At 38.3% G+C, this 21,719-nt stretch overlaps 1 long non-coding RNA gene across 5 annotated transcripts in view; it reads left to right on the top strand.

The window, feature by feature from the left end:
• The window catches only part of LOC122210692, a 490,688-nt gene that overhangs the window by 390,421 nt on the left and 78,548 nt on the right, over positions 1-21,719 (top strand). For 4 of the 5 annotated variants that reach the window (XR_006198171.1, XR_006198180.1, XR_006198177.1 and 1 more), the window contains one exon: positions 8,609-8,719. The exons of the other annotated variant lie outside the window; for it this stretch is intronic. This is a non-coding gene — a long non-coding RNA (uncharacterized LOC122210692). The remainder of the gene's footprint in view (positions 1-8,608; positions 8,720-21,719) is intronic. 5 annotated transcript variants of the gene reach the window in all.

Raw genomic sequence — 21,719 nt, 5'->3', positions numbered from 1 at the left:
GTTAAGCATCTGACTGGCTCCGGTCACGATGTCACTGCTCGTGAGTTCAAGCCCTGCAACAGGCTCTGTGCTGACAGCTCAGAGCCCGGAGCCTGCTTTGGGTTCTGTCTCCATCTATCTCTCTGTCCCTCCCTTGCTGTCTCTCTCTCTCTTTCTCTCTCTCTCTCTCAGAATATAAATAAACATTAAAATAAAAAGAGTAATGAGTAGAAAAACCCGGAAGAGAGTAGTAAGAAATACAATTAAGAACAGAAGTGATGTTATGTCTGGAGATTAATGTTTGGGAAGTTTGAAAGGATGGGTGAGAAGCGATAGCTAACTCCGTAAAAGTGAATGAGTGATAAGAGACCTGCTGTTCATTTTGAAGTGGAACAGTTGAAACATCAAGTTCTGTAAACTGATCCTGTGTTTGGTTCCTGTCCTCAAATGACCATTCGTAGGTAGTCCAGTGCACACAAGCATCCTCGAAAAGTGACAAGTATTTAAAGCAGACGTGTGAGTGTCCAGAGTTGGGTGGGAATCCATTTCCTGATTTTTTTCTCTTTGAAAATATTATGGAAGAGGTGGGCCCTTACAACCCGCAGCAGTGCAATTGGTAAGGAAACATTCAAGAAGATCCCACTGCACAATGTTTTTTTTTCAACATATGAAATTTATTGTCAAATTGGTTTCCATACAACACCCAGTGCTCATCCCAAAAGGTGCCCTCTTCAATACCCATCACCTACCCTCCCATCCCTCCCACCCCCCATCAACCCTCAGTTTGTTCTCAGATTTTAAGAGTCTCTTATGCTTTGGCTCTCTCCCACTCTAACCTCTTTTTTTTTTTCTTCCCCCTCCCCCATGGGTTCCTGTTAAGTTTCTCAGGATCCACATAAGAGTGAAAACATATGGTATCTGTCTTTCTCTGTATGGCTTATTTCACTTAGCATCACACTCTCCAGTTCCATCCACGTTGCTACAAAGGGCCATATTTCATTCTTTCTCATGGCCACGTAGTACTCCATTGTGTATATAAACCACAATTTCTTTATCCATTCATCAGTGGATGGACATTTAGGCTCTTTCCATAATTTGGCTATTGTTGAAAGTGCTTCCCACTGCACAATGGAGTCAAAATGAAGTTTAATACTATCTTGATTCTAGAAAAGGACTTGAATTAGCAATACCCACACAAAAGTCTAATCAATCTCCAAAGAAATACCTTAAATATATCCTACCACTTTAGCCTAAAACATTCTAAAAATAAAGGCTCATTTCTAAATGCTTTTTAGTATTGCAAAAGTTGAAGGCAAATCAGAAAATCCTGCAAAAATGCCTTTGATGCTGTTAATGAAATGCAAAACAGATGCATTTGTATACAACTACCACAAGTCCTCAATGAATATGGCATTTGTTCTTTTAATAAAACAGGCTTAAAGCGTGCCTTTTGGATTCATTTTAGTATCTATGGACTTTAATGTTTGGGACAGAAAGAAATCTCCACGACATAAAGGCAATTTACTGTTTTAAACTTTTCACTGATATAATTGAGAAGAGCTTAGTTTTGAAAAGGTTGTTTGCTATTCACGTTGTACCAACTTTTTACAGTCAGAATAAATGCCAACCGTTTATTTTGTTAAATAGAAGACCTACAACTTCAGATCCCATGATCGTTCTATAAAATGTCTCTGAATATCTGCTTCATCCCTCTGTCCTGGTTTCCAGCCTTCAAGGCATAGCAAGAACTCCAACTAGTCCATGAAGCTTTCCTAAACACCTGTATAGAGTATGTCCCATTATCTCTCCCTTGTTTAAATTTATACAATTTACCGTTTAATTTTATTGTATTCTCATTTAGTATCTCATATGTGTTTTGTATACATTACACGTATTCATTTGTACAGTTATATGTTTGGATATATACATATATACATATTCATATATATACACATACTACATGTAAATATAAAGTGTGTAGTATATATAGTATATATACAGTGTGTATATATGACTTTTATATGTATGATGTATACACAAATATATGTCACTTATATATTGTGTCTTCTATATATATAAGCTTATATAAAGAATAAGTTACCATTTAGTAAGTGCCAGGCACTAATACACATGTAATGTTATTCAGTCCTCTCCATAACCCTTTAAATTGGTTATTGATATTATTTCCACTTACATTAGAGGTCACTGAAATTTAAAGAAGCTAAGCAAGTTTCATGCAATTTCACAGCTAGTACTGACTATTGTCATTGGTATTAGATATTCAGGCATAAAAAGGGCACCGGGGTGGTCAGTCAGTTAAGCATCCAGCTCTTGGTTTCGGCTCAGGTCATGATCTCATGGTTTAGGAGACAGCACCCTGCATTGGGCTCTACGCTGTCAACGCAGAGCCTGCTTGGGATTCTCCCTCTCTCTCTCTCTCTCTCTCTCTGCCCCTCCTCCACTCACATACACATGCAAATGCATACATGCAGTCTCCCTCAAATAAATAAATAAATTAAAAAAAAAAAAAAAGAAATCCAGGCATAGTATGTCTCGGTCAGGCAGAAGCATACGCTACCCAGACTAGAACAAAAAGTATGGAAAGTAAAAAATGTTTCATAATGGATAGCAAAGAGGAACAATCTGAGAACTGTGTGTGCTATAGAAAATCAAAGGGCCACGGTTTTCTGGCAAAGGGTAGCAGCTTATGGTAGCCCACTAGTTTTCTCGACAGTGAAATTGCCCTCATTGTCACCCCCAGCAGCCAGGCACAGGGCCTCCCTACTCACCCACTAGCCTCTGTCCTTAACATGTCAAAAGCTACCTGGTGTGTGGAAATCAAGAATTACCAAACTTTTGGCTTCATGGACCAGTTAAATATACTATTATCAATTTTTTTTTTTCCAATAAAGATGATAGAAGAAAAAACTTACCATACATTAGCATAATTATTTCATAACATAATATATTTTAATATCAAAAAAATGGAAAGGAGCTCATTTTAGGAAAAAGGAGATTATATGTTAAACTGAGAGAATTTAAAATATTTAGGAATTATTTCACCTCTCCTATTTTATTAAATTTTCATTTAGCCTTGGACTGAAAAAAAAATCTGTTGCGATTAACATCACTCTTTAGGCAGTTCTAGGGAAGCACTGCTCTAAGCAATGTGGATTCAGATGGCGGTACGACCAGAATGATGCTCCCCCATGTTACCTGTTCATTTTATGTGTTACCTCTTACAGAGGAGTCATTGGAAATGTCTTAACTCACAATTGGTAGCCATTTTAGGCAGTCCTTCAAGGGATCACATTTTGTCTTATTAATTCAATCAACAAATGCACGTTCCAGTCATTGTACTTTAGACCAAGGGCCTTTTTAATATACATGTGCATTTTTGCTTTTAGAGAAGACAAATCCTGCCCAAAAAAGCCCCTGGGAGCCACTTAAGGCCATCACCTAGCTCAGTTTGTGTTTCCAAAACCACACTCAGAATTTTTAAGTGTGACTGAAAAATCCTCACTAGAGGACCTCCATTTTTTTTTTTTTTTTTTTGCTTTTTTATTTTTCAGGTGTAAAATGATGAACTAGAACTGGACTATGTCCAAGAACTGTGGCAATTCTAAAATAATGTGGTTCTATGAACACACAGGCATCCGAGCTTGATATTTATGATCCTGGTTGGACGCATCTCTGGAAGCACAGCAGTACCGCAGCCAAGTTTAAAAAGAATACCTTCATTAATTAATTTTCCAACACCAGAATACGTGACAAGGGTCCCAGGGAAGACAAACTCAGGCAGAAAATTTAAAACCATAAGAAACTGCAAAGATTGAAGGCCACGCAAATCCTACAGTGGTATTGTGGGTGGGCAGTGCTCCAGAAATTGTTCCCCCCCCTTTTCGTATTTCCTTCTGCTTAAGGAAGTCCCCTTTTTCTGTTTGCCCACCTTTGTTCATGGAGGTGGCTTCTTGCCTCTGGCTGTGTTTGCTACTGGTAGCAAAGCTTTAAACCTTCTCCAGTAAAAGGCACACATAACAAACACCGCGTATTATAAAGAAGCATAAATACCCTTCACAAACAGAATGAAAAGGCCCATTCCTCATGTGGAAGACAAGGCATTGTCTTTCTGACAAGCTTTACTTTTGAGCCCAGAGGACACCATTAGAGCACTTTTCCCTTCTTCCCAATAAAACCACTGAGACTGGAGCTGCCAACATGATTGTCTCACGGTTGTGGTGCATTAGAGAAATGGAAGGTGTCCCTTGCTCCCTGACACGAGCTTTCACCTTTACTATAGCTTGCAGTGAGGCACAGAAATAAAAGCAGCTGCAAGACGAATTCCAGTTTCCTCTTCAGTCCTTTATTGTGTATCGTATTGTGGGAAAATAAAAACATGTCTTCCATTTTAATATAGGCCAGAGTCTGATGAACTGGAAATAGAGGAAGAACACATATGAAAGAGCTTACGTGTCAGGTGGACCATTTGTGTCTGGCACATGTTATATTTTCCACTTAACTATATTTAGGGTATTAATTATGGTCCAATGCTGCTTTCCTGCCTGAGGAGCAATGAGAGAAAAAAAAAAAATGCCCAGCGATGTTTTTGAATAGAAAGAGAGTAAAAAGTGGAGCATCTTTTAAAATATGTGGGATTCTTAAAATTACATATGGGGCTGCATATGGAAAATAGGACTTGTCTCATATCTGTTCACTCATTTGTAGGAAAACCCACACAGGTACTCGTTTATATTAAATCTCAAAATCCAGGTTGGCAAAGATGCTTTTTGTAGCCCCTTCACTGAGTGACTTACCCAAATAGATAAGAACTTAATCAAAAATTTTTACAGGTACTATACCTCAAAAAGATGGTTCCTCCAGCACGCAGAACATTCTATCCCTAATGACTCCTATATTTGTGAAGATTCTGTTATCTCCAATTACTACTGTGACTCTTCTGTTCTTGAGCCATAGGCAGTATGGCAGGCACTCAAATGAAAAGTTCAGAAGGATATGTTGAAGTATATTAAAAATTATGACCTACAAAAGATGACATTGTCACAGAACCATCAGTTTCTGGGGAGTTCTCTGCCATTTTTTAAGTGTGCCAAGAGTTACAACCTGAAGTGTGAACACATAGACAAAAAGAAATCCAAGCTCTTAACGTAGTCACATTCAGCAGGAATGTCAGTACTGGAAGCTAGACTATTTCTTGAATTCCCTTTATTTTGTCCAACTACCCAACCGGGGATTAATGCTTTAAAACATCATCACCAAAAAATTTTTTAAAAGTCAATTGATACGTAACCAAATGTGTGGGTATTATATTTAGAATCTAGGGATTTGGGTGCATAGGATAAGGATAAAGTACATCTTACAACTTAGATATTAACTTTATAGCTACTAGTTTAGAAGATAGTATCTCCCTACATAATAAAATTGCTAATGATTTTGATTTAAGAAGTAAAGTGGCTGCCATTCTGACAGGTAATGAATCTTGCAGTGCAGTTTTAAAGAACAATATAATTACATAGACATTGCCAAAGCAGTGATGCGTTGGGAAACCTTGTCATTTTCCATACATAGAAGTAGTCTGAGCCTTTCTTCTTATTTATAAGCCCCTTGGTTTGCTCAGACGCATCCAAAGCCAAACGGCCTTCCGTTGCTTTCTGAACAAAACCATTCTGAAGCAATTAATGAGGTTTTCCCCTCTCTGTTATCCACCTTCTGAGCAAACTAAGATCACTGCTCAATTTCTTCTTACTTTATATGTCTTCAGGCCCCACCACACCCTGAGTGTATTTAAATCATTCCTCCTGAAATATATCTCTTGTGTCTATATCACAAGTAAAGTGAGATTGATGAACTTACAGACAAATGCATATCATCTCAGATTTCGAACTATGGCTACTTTTTGAAATATGAGAAAATTGTCTGGAAGAATTTAATATGGTTTAGTCATGCTGAACTTGCACAATTTGCAGTTTTTAGTCCTTTCATTTTAACACCAGGTAACTACCAAGTCAATAGCTTATAGTGCCTCACCTATGATATGGGCATGCCTGTGGAAATCTCTGGAATATTAAAATCACCTGGAAGGATTTTTAAAAAGTAATGCCAGGACCCACCCCAGATCAATTAAATCAGCATCTTTGGTGGGGAAGGGGAGGTAAGATTTGAGGCATTAGTACTTTTAGAAAGCTTCCCAGATGAGGGGTGCCTGGGTGGTTCAGTCAGTTGAGCGTCTGACTTCAGCTCAGGTCACGATCTCATGGTTCTCCCAGTCCCGCATCAGGCTCTCTGCTATCAACACAAAGCCCGCTTTGGTCCTCTGTCCCCCCTCTCTCTTTGCCCCTCCCCTACTCGTGCACGTACACACTCTCTCTCTGGAAAATAAAATAAGCATTAAAAAATTTTTTTCAGTAAGGAAAGCTTCCCAGATGATATAAATGTGCAGTTGAGTGTCACTCTTCTAGGATATATAAGGATGTTCGGTTCAGCAATGATTCTTACCATCAAGAAAAGAAATAACGATGCATATTGCTATTTGTTATTATCATTTGGCTAGAAAATCGTAGTGTATTGGAAGAAAGCTTCCTCAGTATGAGGGCAAGGATCATTGTGTCATGATTTCTTCCAATGTATCTATGAAGGATCCTGTTTATCCTCTATTTATAAGTATCCTTTATGTAGAAGGCAAAATTCTAAAGGTAGAAGTGCAAGAGGAAGTTTTATCTTGTCATGTCATGAGCCTCCTCCTTCCAGCCTTGAACAAGGCACCTTTCACTAGACCACCTTTGCTAATGGACATCCTGACTCAATACTGTGTGGTAGGCAGAACAATGCCTACAATGCCTACAATGCCTGCAATGCCTAAAATGCCTGCAATGCCATGAGCATGTCCATGTCATAATCCCCCAAACCTGTGGATACTTAGCTAACATGGCAAAGGGAATTTGAAGATGTGATTAAGGATCTTGAAATGAAAAGATTCCCCTGGATTATCCAGGCAACCCCAGTACAATCACAGAGGTCCTTCCCTATACGTGGTCGAAGTTGGCCAGAATCAGAGAGCCACGAAGATACTACGCAGCTGGCTTTGGAGTTTGAAAAAGGGGCCACAAACCAAAGAATGCAGGCAGCCAGCCTCCAGAATCTGGCAGGGGCAAGGAAACAGATTCTTTCCTTGAACTTCTGTAAGAAATGCAGCACTGCCAACACTTGATTTTAGAACTTCTAACCTCTAAAACTATAAGGAAACCAGCTTGTGTTGTTTTTAGGTCACTAAGTTTGTGGTAATTTATTATAACAGTAATGGGAACCTAATATAGACATTGTGAATTACTTCTAACATTGCCCACCCTGAAGATCCCTTCTAGGTCTCTCTAGGTCTAGCTCTCATTCATTTATTTATTCAGAAAACTGAATCAAGCCTTGAACATACACATATAAAAACAAGGTCCTTGCTCTCAAGGAGTTCACGGTTGAGTGTGGGTATAGAAACCACCACAAAACAATTTCGTGCGGGACATCAAAGAGGTTTGCAGAGTGCTGTTGTATGGAGTGTCTCATTCAGGCTAGTGAAGTTGTAAAAGTTTGCTTGGGGAGATGATACCTGATCTGTTTCTTAAAGCATGAGCAGTGGAAACATTAGGGGAAGGTGAATGAGGTGGGAAAGCTGGACTGTTATAGGTAAGAAATATTAAGTAGAAGGTATAAGTAAAGAATTAATTATGTGTGGGCAAAGGGTTAAAGTAATTAGTATGTAAGGCTGTGTAGTCTAGGGAAGGGGTGTGACTACATAGTATGTATCATTGGAGCTCAGGTGCAAATTAAGCAATGTTGAAATATGAGACATTCAAGCTGCACATCCATTCAACGATGCAATCATTTAGCAATTTTACTTAAATTGCTCACGGGTAGACAGCACACGCATTTTACTTAAAGAGTGAATCACCAGGTAGCCTGTGTGGCTCAGTCGGTTGAGCATCCAGCTTCGGCTCAGGTCACTGATCTCACAGCTCATGGGTTCGAGTCCCGCGTCGAGCTCTGTGCTGACAGCTCAGAGCCTGGAGCCTGCTTCAGATTCTGTGTCTCCCTCTCTCTCTGCCCCTAACCCACTCTCATTCTGTCTCTGTCTCTCTCAAAAATAAAACATTAAAATAAAAACATTTAAAATAAACATTAAAAAAGAGAGTGAATCACCAAATAAAAAGGTACTCTAGGAACACCCTGATTTAGTTGTCACCTGATATTTTGATTCTCATGCAAATTAGCCTTCCTATAGGCCTAATTTCCTAGGTTTCCAGATGCATTCAAGTAGAACTGGCTTGAAATTAGACAGAAACCGAGAAAACGGAAAACGCTGTTGCGCTGTATATGTGCCCGGTCTGATTTCATCTGCTGTTGTAAAGAGGGAATGCCTCTTGAATCATATGGCCAACGTAGAAATACTACCCAGCTCCCACGCCGTTCTTGTCAGAAAATTAGTAATGGGAGTAATAGCAGGGACAGAATTCTGCAACAATAACCAATTCAGCATCTCTAATAGAGGAACAAGATTCAGGTTGCATGTGTGTGTCTCAGGAATGTGTCTCCCAGATTGTCTCCCATTTTCTCTTTCCTCCAGCTTACCTATCTTCTGCTGCTAGACCCGGGTTAGAATCAAACGTCCTGCTGGAATAGGAGTTAACAGTGGTCCACACTAGATTGCACCAGAGTCTCATGCTGAATCCTGAAGGTGATTATTTATATAACCAACGATTATCAGCATCTCCCACCTTCCTTTCCTTCGTTACCATACTTTTTTTGTGTACTTCTCCCCTGAGGGATATTTGAAAGAAAAACATGGGTCTTACACTTTCAGCCATCTGCATTCAGCTTAAGATACAGTTAGTAAGTCCTCATTAAAAATCTGTTCAGGCAACAAATCCAGAGTCCTCTGAGGTGGAGGTTTAGATGGATCTTGATGACGAGGCATTAGGCCTAGAAAGAAATTTCATGCCCACTCTAGTGAACTAAGATTTGAGTCAGTTGTAGGGTTTGTGCTTTAACCTTTAAAAAATTGTCTTTGTAGCATTTGGACTTCTTAGACAAAAACTAACTTGGCACCTGATTCCTTTATAGCAAAGATCTTCGTCACAGCCTCCTTCTGGAAAAAATTCCGAAGCATAGGTTTGCCTGTCATGCATGAATCTGATTTTCCTAATACTGAGATATTATGATTGAGCAAAATATCTTCTGACCACATGGCTGTTATGCTGACATAGCCAAAGTTTCTGAGAGGGAATATATGAAACAGTCAAGTCACTTTCAATGGGGCTGATGATTTTCTTGTTTCCTCCCTCTTGCTGATGATGGCACTTAGGAGCCTCAGGGAATTAGAAAATAGATGTAACCAGAGACTGCTAATTATTTTTTTTAATGTTTATTTATACTTGAGAGAGAGAAAGAGAATGCCTGAGTGGGGGAGGGGCAGAGAGAGATGGGGACAGAATCTGAAGCAGGCTTCAGGCTCTGAGCCGTCAGCACCGAGCCCAATGTGGGTCTTGAACTCACAAACCATGAGATCGCGACCTGAGCCAAAGTCGGACGCTTAACTGACTGAGCCACCCAGGTGCCCCCAGGGACTGCTGTTATTGATACCAATTTGTTAACTCAGAATTTTAGGTCCCCACAATACTTTAGAAATCATTTTGTCCCACTCATTCATTTTATAGATGATGAAACCGAGACTCAGACAGGTTAACTGACTTGTCCAAGTGTCTCCATCTTAGAGTTGTAGATCTAGGACTTGATGTGGGTCGACCCCTCTCCAGAAATTCTCAGTTCACCAAAACTATATATTTAAGGGATATTTTATGTTCCTGGTATGAAACTAATAAGGTGACTATGGGCTGGTTCTTTTTAACTCATAACCCATGTGTTCCAATTACCTACTTACTACTGTGTAAGAAACTACTCCAAAACTTAGTAGCTCCATTCTTTATCACTCATGGTCCCATAGGTTCATATGCTCAGCTTGGAGTCCCTCTTAAAGTTTGCCATTATAGCACCCGAGGCTGGAGTCCAGTCTGGAGATTTCTTCACTCACACCTGGTACCTAGGCCATACGTAGGCAGGTCCGGCATCTGCTTCTCTCCATGTACCAAGCTTGGGCTTCCTCACAATATGGAGTCTTAGGGTTGCACTTCTTGCATGGAAGTCCTCTTCCACCAGAATGAATGATCCACAAGATCAAGGCAAAAGCTACAATGCTTTCTCTAATCTCAGAAATCCAGGAATACTGCTTTTCATGCATTTTCTCTTGTTTTCTATTAGTCAAGCAATAGATTCTGCCCAGATTCAATTTTTCAACAGGAGGAGTAGCAAAGAATCTGTGGCCATGTTTAAACTACTTTTTTTTACATATATTTTATATATATAATTTTACCTATGAATGCCTTATTTTACCTAGAATTTTATTTTATTTTAAATGTTTTGTTTATTTATTTTGAGAGAGAGAGAGGCAGAGAGAGAGAGGGAGAGAGAATCCCAAGCAAGCTCCACACTGTCAGTGCAGAGCCCAGCGTGGGGCTCAATCTCATGAACTGTGAGATCATGACCTGAGCGAAAATCAAGAGTCAGATGCTTAACCGACTCAGCCACCCAGGTGACCCTAGAATTTTAAATCCCTGGAATGGTAAAATGCAATCTCTATTCAGGAAAAAGTAGAAGAAATCATAGTTTTTCTATATAGGGGGAATATTTTCTACCCCAAAATGATCCAAGGACCACTCTGAATGATTGTCCCCAATGCTGCTAACTTGTTTATCTTGATTTCTGCAGATAAGTTTCCATCTTCTTAGACAAAGTTTATCAAAGTTTTTTAAATGGATTCCTTCCCTCTCATAATTATAATTATAGACCCATTAGCTAACTAGACATTTAATGTAAAATATATGCTATTTCCTCTTTGATAAATTAAAAAATAAGACTTCCCCAGTCAATGGACTGCACTGAGAGCTGACACATTACAGGTATAGTACTTCTTCTATTAAAATATGTTATATTCTTAACAACTCATAGAAAATCTGGAACAAACACAAAAAGCTAAGTTGACACATTTTGTTTTCTGTGAAGTATAAATTATATATATGTAAGTCCTACAAGTAAAAGATAAAAATATAAGTGTTTTTCTTTCATTGATAGGAATATATGTCTTTTATTTTTTACTCTCTTTTTTATCGACCAAGACCATAAACGATTTCTGTAATAAAACAATTTTTAAAAACTTTTAAAAGAAGGGTTACGGACAAATTTTCGGAAAAAAAGAAATTTCTGGCAAATTCTCTCCCTGCTGCAGTCGATACCATAGATCCAGGCCCTATGAGGATCCTTCACTGATTGTCTTAGAACCCAACGCTTCCAAACCTGAGCTCATTAAATCTCCCTGAAACTTCTTCCTCCACCTCCAATTCTTTTTCCTCTTCCTTTCCTGCATCCCAATGGCCGTGAACTATACCACTAGCCACCCCTTTTCCTAAGGAAGACACAGTTCTCTGTATCCTATCCTCTTGTCTTTCACTCCTAGCCCCCAAATAGTGGATTTTATCTGCAAAATAACTTTCAACTCTATCCATTTCTTTCCATTTCTAACATCTCCAGGCCACTTCAAGATAGGGTCATCCGCCATATATATTTCTGTAGTTGTGTCCCCGTATCCTTTGAACTTGCCCCATTTCAACTGCAAGCAGTAGTCAAATTGGTTTCTTAAGACGGAAACCAGGACACATCACACCCCTGCTTGAAATATTTAATGGCTGCTCATGCCCTCTGGGATAAATTCCAAATCCCTAAGGTGGTTTGCAAGGTTCTATGTAATCTGGTTTCTTCCTCATCTTCTAGCTCATCTCTGGCATCTCTTTCATCCTCTCTAGATCCAGTCATGATAAAGAGTTTTTATGAAATCTCCTCTTGTTCCTTTTCTGAAGGATATTGTTATTCACCCTTCAAACTCCGTTTTATTATTAGTCATAATAAGAGTAATAATGATGGTTACCATTTATTGTGCACTTTATGTGCCTGGCACTATACATAATTTTTGTTTGTTTGCACAGCAGATCCGTAAGGGAGTATATTAGTTGAAATTTTAAGATGAGGATACTGAGGTTAAATAAGGTAAAATAAATTGTTTATTACAAATTTCTTGCCTCTGAGCCATCATCTTCCAGGCCCACCAGGACCTGGGTTGAGTCTCTGTTCTGATGCTCCACGTGATCTGTATATGCTCTATGTGAACTGTGCCCAGTTGTGACACTTCTCAAGCTACTGTCTCTTTTTTTTCTATTTGCTGTTTTCGTTTCCTTTGCTAAAATTTCCTTACATTCAAACAACAAATCTATCCCATACTGTATTCTCTATGCTAGCACCTGTCACAATGGCTGACACAGAAGGCATTCAGAAAGGTATTTATTCAATTGATACAATAATAAATGTTCTTTTCTCTGAAGTTTGCCCAGATTCTCAAATGGTAGAAACTATCAGATTTCATTATTTATTAACCTTCATCTGTCCCCCCACCCCAAGATGTCAAGGTTTTGTGTAATGAAAAAGAAAAATCTTTTCATTCAAATGTTGGGAACGCCCTGCTCTTTACCTCACTCCTTAATTCAGAAAGATTAAAAGGATGAATTTGATCCATAAAAATACTAACTGCAAAAAGAAAGAAAGAAAAAGAAAAACACATTAAAACCAAAGCTGCTATTTTGAAATTTGTTTAAATTATAAAATAGCCAAATTCTGCACAAGCTATGCTGATAAAACAAAAGCCCCTTGTTCTTTTCCTCTGTGTCACTTGCAACTCTTGCATTATTTAGTGAAAAAGAATCTTCTCACCAACTTGAGCCAAGTAACTTGCACCCACTGAGCAAAATTGACAAAGGTGGGAGTAACATTTCATCCATAATTTCAGTATATACTATAGGATAGAGACCTGCACAATCCGATCATGTAACAAGACCAGAGTTCTGGTTCTAGTATTACAAACTCTTCCCTGCTTAATTATGTGAACACAAGCCATTTAACCTCTTGATGTTTTGTTTTGTTTTGTTTTGTTTTGTTTTGTTTTGTTTTGTTTTGTTTTAAATAGAATGTGACACATTATCCTATTCGCCTCTGTGTTAAGATTGTAAATTAAATACTAAGTTGGAAGTGCTTTTAAAATTGTTTAAGAACAATAAGGAGGTGTACATTTTAGTGATGGTAACTTTATTCAAGTATTAGTTTATTTAGGTAGAGTCATAAAGAATGTACCACATTTCCTATTATTAAGGGTCTGTTAATCATTTTAGTGATTTAAACAAATTTAAATGTAAGTACTCACAAAATAAAATTTTAAGGTGAATTTTACATTCAATATATGACCTTTTCTAAAATACCCTCTTTTTTTGGTTATTAACAAAAACAAAACAAAACAAAACAAAACGAATCATCGCCATCTTGCCAAAATGCAGGCATCACTTAGGTCAATTTATATTTTGCTTAAATACAATTTTTATTTTTATTTTTATTTTTTATGGTCAATTCATAATACTTTATTTTTATTTATTTATTTATTTATTTTAAATATATGAAATTTATTGTCAAATTGGTTTCCATACAACACCCAGTGCTCATCCCAACAGGTGCCCTCCTCAATACCCATCACCCACCCTTTCCTCCCTCCCACCCCCCATCAACCCTCAGTTTGTTCTCAGTTTTTAAGAGTCTCTTATGCTTTGGCTCTCTCCCACTCTAACCTCTTTTTTTTTTTTTTTTTCCCTTTTCCTTCCCCTCCCCCATGGGTTCCTGTTAAGTTTCTCAGGATCCACATAAGAGTGAAAACATATGGTATCTGTCTTTCTCTGTATAGCTTATTTCACTTAGCATCACACTCTCCAGTTCCATCCACGTTGCTACAAAGGGCCATATTTCATTCTTTCTCGTTGCCATGTAGTACTCCATTGTGTATATAAACCACAATTTCTTTATCCATTCATCAATTGATGGACATTTCGGCTCTTTCCATAATTTGGCTATTGTTGAGAGTGCTGCTATAAACATTGGGGTACAAGTGCCCCTATGCATCAGTACTCCTGTACCCCTTGGGTAAATGCCTAGCAGTGCTATTGCTGGGTCATAGGGTAGGTCTATTTTTAATTTTTTGAGGAACCTCCACATTGTTTTCCAGAGTGGCTGTTTTTAAAATAGTAAGCCATGACTCTCACACAAACATAAAGATTTCATTTAACTCATTAATTTGTGAGGAAATTAATAAGATATTAGAACCAGTTTAAAGTGAATTTGGAAAGCAGACATATATGTATAAGGTCCATTACAAATACTGAAACATTGCTAATAAATACCAAGAAATTTAAAATCCTATAACGTAATAAAATGTAAAGCTTGTAGTCTTTTCTACAGAGTATAAATCACCGCAGATGAAAATAATTTGCATTACTCTCAGTTTCCTACAACTTAGCATTTTACCTCTGCAAAGTCATAAATCACTCTAGTGGCTGGAGAGACAGTCAGAGATGCACATCTCTACATATGCATGGGGAAATCAGATAACTCCCCAGAGAGCGTGCCATAACACCTAGCAATCTCCTGTAAGGATACCCAGGAGCATTTTGCCCACTTCCAAGTCTGACGACTTTTCCTGAAAATAACTATGGAAATAAAATACAGAGAGGTGTGGCTGGTAGGAGCCCTTTCCTCCTTAACATATTTTTGTTCTTAAATACTCACACGCTGAAATCTAAGCGATTACCAAGTTAGAATCTTTAGTTGCTTCAGGATACACACCCTTCCCCTCAAATTTTTAGAACTAGAAAATGCTGGAGGAACCAATTATTGTGTAAGTCTCTATAATGACACCATCTTTAAGATATCTGTAACTGGACCTTTCAAAGAAATAGCTCATAAAATCAATCTCAGTCAATCATAGGACATCATTTAAAATCAAGATTTTGCTGCTGTTGTTTGATTTGCGTTCTATTTTTTACATATCCTGTGTTGTAATGTAATTTGAGTTTGGTTTTACATCTGCTTTTCCTTGGCTCTCCCCTGCCATGTAATCTGTGGTTACATTTAAGCAACATCAATAATTTCAGTTCCATTTGTGTTACCTCAAACTGCACAATTAATTGGTTTGCTTTCTCTCCTGGTGGAAAGTAAGCTCCATGCAACAGAACCATCCTCTTATTCATCAATGCCCACCCCTCGTCTGCCCTAGAATCTTATGAAAAAGCAAAAATACAGAATTGACTTTAATTATTCTACTTTCGTTCATTAAATATTATTCAGTATTTTAACTTAGCATTTTCGTCATCATGTATATATGCAACTTATAAATGAATACACATAAAGTTAAGCGTATTAAAATAACTTTAATTCTATACTTTTCCATTGAGAAGATCAGCTTTGATGCTCAGCCATGGAAATATCATATTTTTTTCAGTTGTCCTCCTCTGTGTTTAATAGATTGACAGAAATCACTTATTTATTGTATAATTTTCTAACAGGGTCAGAAAATAAATGCATTACTGAAAAATAATGACATTTAATATCCTAGTTTTTTTTTCCTTTTTCAGAAGTTAACCAAAAAAGAAACAAAATATCTATATATAGAAAGAGAAAACAAAGATTTTTTTTTTTGTTTTTCATTACATGTAAAGAATTCTCTGGAATCAGAGTAAAGTTAGGTCAAGACTTTAAAGTGTTACATGCGGTATATTATGAATTTTAAACTCATAATGACAATGCTTAATTAGATAACCTGGAAAGTGGATAATTTTCTGGAAACAAATATTCTTCATGACTCAAGCTTGAATCATGAAGAAATAGAAAATGTGAACACACCAGTAATGAGTAAGGAAATTGAATCAGTAATCAAAAACCTCCCAACAGAGGAAAGTCCAGGATCAGATGGCTTCATATATTTTCACATTTATTTTGGTCATGTTTAATATGGGATTCTTTGTCAAAATTTCTGTTTGTTCTAATATGATATAGGTAAAATCTCTAGTATAGCTCCTTAGGCTGTACTCATGGAGTACTGTACCTCGTAGTTCTGGGAAGTGGAGCTTGGGGGACGTGGAGAGAAAAAAGCTCTTCTGAAGTGAAGCTATATGAAACTTTTGCTGATGGAACTTGGATCTGTCCTCTCTGGGACGGGTGGAATGTCCAGGATACTCTTGGCATTCCAATCTTTCCCCAAAGAACTGTGGAGTATTTCATGAAAGGGCTTTCGCTCTCATTGTTTATTTGTATCTCCTCGCCAACATTTCTGCTCTCCCTCATCTGAAATGGGGAAACAGTGAAGAAACCACCGTAGTGACTTTTCTGCAATTATCAGACGATTTGAGAGTGTTTTTAGGATGCTGTCAACTCACCTGTGCTGCTTCTAGCATGTGGTAGTGGAAGTGGGGCTAGGAATCTCCCCTGAATCCTTTGATCCTGTCCTCCCTACTACCCCTTGAGGTTTAGGATATGTAGTATGACTTCCTCTGTTTTGTCATTGCTGGTGAATTTTCTATTCATTTTCACTATTTCCAGGTGTTTTTTTTATTTCATTAGATACTCTGTGTGTGTGTGTGTGTGTGTGTGTGTGTGTGTGTGAAGAGCGTTAAACACCAAGATTTCCGTAACGGTTAATAAAAGGAAATCCATTGTCTATTTCCTATCCCACCTAAAGGATCTGTCAGAATGTTAATATATACATATATATTATGTATATATGTATATGTAATATATACATATATATATTCCTCATTTTTTCAAATAATTGTACATTTTGAGAATAATTTGGAGAAGATAGAAGGAAAATAAATATATCAATATAATCAGAAAAGGAAGGAAATGGTTTCTTGACATGAGCTTAGTTTTAGGCATAGAGAAGAAAAAAGGGCACTCTTTCAGAATGTGTTGCTTGAGGCACTTCACAAGTGGGAAAAACTCACCAAAAATCTGCTTATTGATTAAAACCCAAAACTAAATTCCTGACACTCTACAGAGGCTGAAATTCAAAATAGCCTAATTATAATTTTCAAGTCACTGAAAAATATTTACGTTGCAAATAGCCTTGTATTCACATGGCACAGAAGCTATTCTACCCACTTATTATTATTGGAATTTTTCTGTGGCCCTGGGCATGCTTGCCACTTCCTATTCATCACAGCAACTAAATAATAAACCTGTTCCCTGCAGTTCATCAAAAAAGTGCTGGCTACGTTCAGGAGTGAGAGACAGAGATGATGGTGATGGTGGTTATTAATAATAATTAATTATTTATGCGGTGCTGACAGAGGTCTCATTGATGGAGAAGGCACAGAGTCAGAGGCAGACTCTTCTCTGCCTTGAGGACTGAATTCTAAGAGAGAAGCAATTCAGATGTGAAATAAGCCTTGTCAAGCTAAGGTTGCAGCCTATCATTTCAGAAATTCTTTGGCATAAATTTTATTCTAAAAAGTTAATGAGAGGTGTGCCTGGGTGGCTCAGTCAGTTAAGCCCCCAACTTAGGCTCAGGCCGTCATCTCACGGTTTTTGGGTTCAAGCCCCACGTCTGGCTCTGTGCTGACAGCTCAGAGCCTGGAGCCCACTTCAGTTTCTGTGTGTGTGTTGTCTCTCTCTCTGCCCCTCCCCGGCTCGTGCTCTGCCTCTCTCTCTCAAAAGTAAATAAACATTAAAAAAATTAAAAAATAAAATAATAAAAAGTTAATGAGAGTATATTCTATGCTAGTGACAAATGACCTTCCATATTATACGAGTGTAGATACAATACAGTGTATCCTCTTCTTTCTCTTTGCCTCAATTTTGTTAAAGCAACAACTTAAAACATGAATAGCTATACTAAATCATACAATTGTTTTGACTAGAATGTTAAAGATGTAGTTTGGTGGGGCGCGTGGGTGGCTCAGTCGATTGGGCGTCCGACTTCGGCTCAGGTCACGATCTCACAGTTTGTGAGTTCGAGCCCCGCATCAGGCTCTGTGCTGACAGCTCAGAGCCTGGAGCCTACTTCGGATTCTGTGTCTCCTCTCTCTGCCCCTCCCCAACTTGTGCTCTGTCTCCCTATGTCTCTCAAAAAATAAATAAATGTAAAAAAACCAAAAGAGGTAGTTTGGTTATAATTTTTCTTTCTTACTTCATTTTTAGCTATAATGAGGGTGGGTTTCATTAAACACACTTAATAAGACTGAGGCAAATGCTAGATGCAAGAAGGCTGGAAAGAGTATTCCAGCATGTTTTTCATTAGCAATGTCTACTCCAATGATGGATGACAGGAAATTTAGAAGCCATGACCTCCCAGAACCTTTGGGGACAACAGTACTCTCCAAAGAAGACTCAGGGACCTACACACCTAGATTTCTTAGGAAATCCTCTTTAGGTCTAAACTGTTGCCTGGCTAAGTTACTCCTGAATAAGTAAACAGTTCTTTTTTTTAATGTTTATTTATTTTTGAGAGAGAGTGAGCAAGCTGGGAGGAGGACAGAGGATAGAGGATCCGAAGTGGGCTCTGAGCTGACAGCAGTGAGCCCGATGCAAGGCTTGAACTCACCAACTGTGAGATCATGACCTGAGCTGATCAGCTGACTGAGTCGGATCAACTGAGTCGGATCAACTGAGTCGGATGCTCCTCAGCCACCCAGGAACCCCTAAACAAGCAATTCTTACAGCCGTTTTAGAACTTTGGGATGTGCAATTGGGATGTGCAACGGGCAATACAAAAGCAGGCAGCCATCTTTCACAATCCTGCTTCATTCCCCTGGAGTAGGTTGGAAATGTGCAGAGAGGGCTTTCAACACTACTATCCAGTTAGAGAAGCTCTCATCTCTCAAACTGAAACTAAGACCCTATTCTATGGTTGGTCTTTTTAGGCTTCTTGGTCCAAATATATTTTTTTCCTAATATTTATAACTGTGGTAAAATATACATAACAAATTTTACCATCCGAAACTATTTTTGCATATATATTTCCATAACATTAAATGCATGTATAATGTTGTGCAAACATCATCACCACCCACTTCCAGAACTCTCTGCATCTTGTAAACTGTAACTCTGTACCCATTAAACACTAACTCCTCATTCCTCTCCTCAGCCCCTGGCAACCACTATTCTATTTTCTGTGCCTATGATTTTGACTATTCTAAGTACCCGAGATAAGTGGATCTTACAACATTTGTGCTTTTGTGGCTGGCTTATTTCACTTCGCATAACTTACTCAACGTTCATCCGTGTTGTACCAAATGTCAGAATTTCCTTTGTTTTTTGGACTGAAAAATATTCCAGTGTATGAATCTACTACATTTTGTTTGTCCATTCATCCATTGATAGACACTTGAGTTTTTTCCATGTTTTAGCTATCACGAATAGTGTTGCCATGAACATGGCTGTGCAAATATCCCTTCAAAACCTTTTCAGTTCTTTGGGTATACACTCAGAAGTGAAATTTCTGGGTAAGATGGTCGTTCTATTTTTAATTTTTTGAGGAACTGCTAGACGGTTTTCCACAGCAACTGTCCCATTTTACATTTCCACCAACAGTGCGTAAATAAACTTCTCTCCATATCCTTCCCAGTGCTTGTTATTTCTCATCTTTTTTTCTTTTATAGTTAGAGAGGTTTTTTGTCTTATTTAAGAAGGTATCCCACCTACACCTGCTTTATAAAGATAGTCAACTTCTTTTTCCCCAAAACTTTTATTTATTTGTTTGTTTGTTTGTTTAAGTTTCAGGAGTAGAATTTAGTGATTCATCACTTACATATAATGCCCAGTGCTCATCACGAGTGCCCTCCTTAATACCCATGTAACCCACACACCCCCGCCGCCCTCTCCAAAACTTCAAGCCTTGCTTTCGATACTCCAGTTTTTAACATATTTTGTGTTTAGACTTTGAATGCTCTGAAATAAGAATCCAAATTCATTTTCTCCACATGGATACTAAGTTTTCCAGCTACGTTTACTGAAATATCCTTCCTTCCCTCACAGATTTGCCAGGCTACTCCTACTGTATATCAAAGTTTTATATGTATGTGGTTCTATTAAAAGGAATGGTCAGTTTCTTGATGCCTTCACTAGTTTTATACTATCTTAATTACCACAGTGTTACAATAAATCTTTGTATCTATCATGAGAAGTCCTTCTTCCTCTTCCTCTTCCTCTTCCTCCAGGAATTAGACACAGAATGATGATCTGTCAAATGATCACTTCCCTGAGGGCTGGGCACAGGGCTAATGAATCCAAGGTTGTGTTATCAGAATTGTAAAGAGACAAAGTCTTCTAGGATTACAATCTCTACATCCAGACACTTGTCTTTCTAATGGCTGTCAGCTGACACATGAGGTGAAGAGAGGAGTGACTTAACTAAAGCCTACTTTCATTATTAACAGTATTATATGGAGCTGTCAGCAGCGATGTCTCTGGGCTAGATATTAGCACATTATCACAGCACAGCCTGAAGTTTTGAGCAGTTATTGGTTACTGAGTGTTGGGCAAGGCCTGGAAGAAGACAGTCTGGATGTCCCCCCAGGCACAATTTCTGGGTGTATTCTCAAGTCTCTAAGAAAATTTGATTGACTGTCAGTGTGTGAAGAATCAGTGCAGGTGAACGGTTTCTGAGAAAGAAAATACGAATTTTTCTCCCTTACAGTTTATAAGTGTATTTCAGAACCCTAAAAAGAAAAAGAAGAGTGAAAATGTTCATTTTCCCAGAGTTTGATTTCTTTCAAGCGTCGAGGCTGCAGACCTGCAACAATTTACAACTGAACTCACATCTTTAATGTGTGAACTTGAGGCATCTGAAGACACAACACATGCTCCAGATAAACGCCCTCCGAGACAAGCATGTCATTTGGAAGACTTTCCCCATGAATAACATTACTGACACATGCCCTGACAAAGTCTGTCACATGTTTTCATTTTCAAGTGAAAGAGAAAACCATCTGGTACCCAGAGTAAAGAGTCTCAGGTCACTAAAAGAGAAACCCAGTATTCTATTCCAGCTGATACTTAGGCAAATTCCAAGAAAAAAGGTCAATCTTTAACCGCTAGAGTAATTTTCCACCCAAGTTATCAGAATTTTGATAGAAATGTTCTCTAAGACATGAGATGCTCTATTGATCTGGGGTAACTTAAAACAGAGAACTATTTTCAGTAGTCTGTTACGTAGGTAACACAGAAACCTGCCTCCATCTGGAGGCTGGTAAAGTGGATGTGGAGATTTATACATTCATTGATTCAGGGTTAAGCCTTAGCAACAAAAAAGATCACGGTCCTTCCCTCAGAGATCTTACAAAACAGCAAGAGAAATACACAAAGAAATCATTAAAAACAATGTAGAGGGGTGCCTGAGTGGCTCAATAGGTTAAGCGCCTGACTTCTGCTCAGGTCATGATCTCATGGTTTGTGAGTTCAAGTCCCACCTCCGACTCCATGCTGATGGTGTGGAGCCTGCTTGGGATTCTTTCTCCTTCCTTTCCTCTGCCCCTTGTGCATGTTCTCTGTCTCTGTCTCTCTCTCTCTCTCTAAATTAATAAACAAACTTAAAACAAACAAACAAACAAACAAACAAACAAATAAATAAATAAATACAAGTTTGAGGGGCACCAGGGTGGCTCGGTCGGTTAAGTGTCTAACTCGCTTTTGGCTTAGGTCATGATATCATGACTCATGAGATCAAGCCCCACACTGGACTGTGTGCTAATGGCACAGAGCCT

This window comes from Panthera leo, chromosome A2, assembly GCF_018350215.1.
Source record: "Panthera leo isolate Ple1 chromosome A2, P.leo_Ple1_pat1.1, whole genome shotgun sequence".
NCBI lineage: Eukaryota > Metazoa > Chordata > Mammalia > Carnivora > Felidae > Panthera > Panthera leo.
This window is presented reverse-complemented; position numbering and strand designations above follow the sequence as displayed.